At 37.5% G+C, this 3,462-nt stretch overlaps 1 protein-coding gene across 4 annotated transcripts in view; it reads left to right on the top strand.

The window, feature by feature from the left end:
• The window catches only part of itsn2a (intersectin 2a), a gene marked incomplete in the record, with an annotated part of 55,536 nt that overhangs the window by 9,371 nt on the left and 42,703 nt on the right, over positions 1 to 3,462 (top strand).

Below are 3,462 nucleotides of genomic sequence, written 5' to 3'. Positions count from 1 at the left end.
TGTGTGTGTGTGTGTGTGTGTGTGTGTGTGTGTGTATCACCGTGATGTTTTTTTTGCTGTTCTTGGACTCCGTTACGTCAGTGTTGACTGAAGGACTCTTGTGTATTCTCTGAGAATTTGTGTTCTACGCCGATTCGCAGAAGTTGTTTTTATCCTCTCAGTGATGACGTTTACATAGTGGCCTGGAAGAGCTTTAAACATTCAGAATGTTTGAAAGTAAAAAAAATAGAAATTAATATTAATAATAGAAATTTCTTGACTGGATACATATCATATCGCCTTTCRTGCCAGTGTTTCAAATTATTATTTTGTGTGTCAGTGGGCGTGTCGCAAAGGCAATAAATCAATTATTTGCTTAAACTGATAAATTAAATGAGATTTTAAAAAGAGGTTACTATTACTTTATTATAAAAATGGTCTCCAATCGATATTATTGTTTTTACGTATGCAAATTTTGCAAATTTCTGTAAGTTTTGTAAGCGGGAGTGTTTAATTCACTTAATTCAGTAACTGCCTGCTAACGCTGTGAGTTCAGTTTTTGGATATAAATTCGTGTCTAATCTTACATCCACAAAGTCTCTTCAGTGTTGGATTTTATGTCGTCCTAATGCACGAATGTGACGCTTTTTTATCTGCTTCCACAYTGGGTGTCCATATGTCTCCAGCAGGACAAATGTCAAGCCTAGACATTCTGCCACGTCTGTGTAAGAAGCTTTGCAGTGCCCCACTTATTCACAGAGCATCAGCCCTTACTGATGCAATTTCTGCTTTAACTGACAGGCAGTTATGTAGCCATGCCGGCTATGTGTCCCAGCTGCACTGTGCTGATTTATTCCTCCCCTCTCAATGACAGTAGCTCTAAATGGGTGGGCTATCAGAGTCGTGGAGACAATGTGAAGAATACTTACATGTCCTTGTGAGATTAATTACTTTCTCGTTTTTACAGCAGCTTTTGCTGACTGTGCCGTTAGCAGGTTGGGCACTGTGAGCGGCTAACGTTGGCTCTCTCTGTGGGAAAAGTACACACCTGGACAGGTGTTCCTGCGGTGGTTTGTGTGGAAAAAGCTGCTCAAAGCAAAGATCCACAGCCTGRTTGTTAATAAACAGCTTGTAGCTTCAAAACCTTTTAGCCTTTATAGCATCAAAACTTAGTATAAGTATATATAAAAATTGCAGCCTATATTTTTATAGTTGCCCAACTATCTTTCTGTAACTCATGAGTGTTGCTTAAGCTCACTAGTTGATTGTGTCATTGCATTCCTCAGTGAGAGATGTGAAGTAAGTCTGTGTGCGGTTGAGTGGATTGTTTGGGTTACTGCTGGGGTGGACGTTCTGCCATGGGCAGGGTGGTATTTCCTGCTGAATAAATCACAGACTGGATACCATGTCCTTAAATACACATGGCTGAAAAAAATATCTAAATTCACCCTTTCTAACTTTGCACTTATAAAACTACAAATATACTTTGTGTGTGTATATTACAGTACTCTACCAAAGTTTTTATTTTATTTTATTTTTTATTTTTTGCTGATAATAAATCTGTTGTCATCTGCCTGCATGAAAAGGCAGGCAATCATGTAACCTGTGTCTGTTTTGYTTGTTTATTTGTCTGTCAGCTAAATGTGTAAAAGAAGCAGAAGAAATTGAAATTTAAAAAGCAGAACCACAGCTAAAATTGGCAAAACTAGTCCAAAAAAAACAAAAATTCACAAGCCTTAGCAAAACAGTACTGTACATTGGCAAAATCATAGCTGAAGCCTAAAAACAACAAAACCTTAGCCAAAATGAGCAAAACATTTGCTATTCAGACTTGCAAACATGTGGCTAAATAAATAACTAAATCAAAGCTAAAAGTTAAGATTTACAAAACCACAGCTTAAAGCTTAAAACTAGCTAAACTGTAGATACGTATATATTACACCAAGAAAAACTCTCTTTTAATAAAAGAATAATTAAACTGGCAGAAAAGACATAGTTTGATTGCAAAAAACAAAGCATATGGAAGAAACTGTAACCAAGAAAACAAAAAGCATGAATGATGACGTGCATCTACACCTGATTACCCTTTGGATTTGGCCCAGCAACTTTGGCATGCATGCTTGGAGAGARCATATAATAAAGCATTTTTTAAAGACATCTGAACCTTGGATTTATTTATGTCAGTAAGATTATTGGGAGAAATCTSTCTGCACATTTTGTTTGCTATCTGTGTTCACCATGGTACCATATTTTGGCGTCAGAGGAGCCCATCTGTCAGGCAGAGTAGGATGAACTGATTTTTGAAATGAGCTAAAAATGMTCATAAGGCCTTTTTTAACTTGTCCCAGTTATGCTTTTAGTTTACACACGTAGCAAAATAAATCTTTGAGGCTCCCTAAATGATGTTCAGTTTTATGTATCTGATGAATAACTTTCTTTGTTTACATGTTTTTATTTGAGCTGTTTTGTGACACTAACTGAGAACTCCATTTTGTTTCACACACTATGACTGGCTTCATATTTTATTCAACCCCAAACTTATCTTTGGATACTGTGGGAGCAGAACGAGCAGGGTGAGAAGTAGCTGAGTGGACAGTTTCATAAATTAATCATATTTTGGTTCAGATACAGTATACGGAGCTTCAATCTGGGAGGAAGATCTCATTTTGAGATGGAAATTATGTTCGCTTTTCGAATGCTGGGCTGCAATGCACTGATGAATTTAGTTTTGTCATTTCTGTTCTGAGGGTGTTTTTGCTGACTTCAGGAGGCTCGGTTCATGTGTTGATCATTTTAAACCATGTTTTATTACAAGATTTAAACAAGGAATCTTTTTTTTTCTTCTCCTGAATTGTTTTATCTTTTCTAGAGCTAAACGCATCCAATTATTGCATCCATTATTGACCAAAGTCATTTTTTTAATTCCCATGATCCAAGTTTGTAGCTTTGGATGAAACCTAAAGGGCCCGAGAACTCAGCCCTGTATTTTTTTTATCGTCCTTGACTTTGCCTCAGTTAGGCTGTTGTCACAACAAACAAACTAAGGCTGTGTCCAAAACGACAGGCCGGGTCCTCCGGAGGACCTAGACTACCCTGTCGAGGTGGGCCGGGTCCTTGGTAGACCGGGAAGACCGGAAAAACAGAGGCTGTGAATTTGGATGGTCTAGCCTCCCCTCCACCCCGGCGTACGTCTTGTCACCTAGCAACCATGACGATGCTAAACAGAAGCAAAAATAGATCAAAATTAGAGAAACATCGATACATTAGCATTATTAATATCACAAAACAATAAAATTAACTTGAAGTTAACATTTGAAGAAATAATTGACCTGCTGTAGGTGCATGTTTATTTTGCATTTTTTTATGACAAAAATAATATTTAAAAACATGTCCACACAAATGATAAAAGAGGATGTAAAAAAATGGCAGGTTGGCGTTCCTGGATTGCGATGTCTCGGTTTCGGATGGAGGACGGTTGGAAAC

This window comes from Austrofundulus limnaeus, unplaced genomic scaffold (assembly GCF_001266775.1).
Source record: "Austrofundulus limnaeus strain Quisiro unplaced genomic scaffold, Austrofundulus_limnaeus-1.0 Scaffold86, whole genome shotgun sequence".
In the NCBI taxonomy this organism is placed as follows: domain Eukaryota; kingdom Metazoa; phylum Chordata; class Actinopteri; order Cyprinodontiformes; family Rivulidae; genus Austrofundulus; species Austrofundulus limnaeus.
This window is presented reverse-complemented; position numbering and strand designations above follow the sequence as displayed.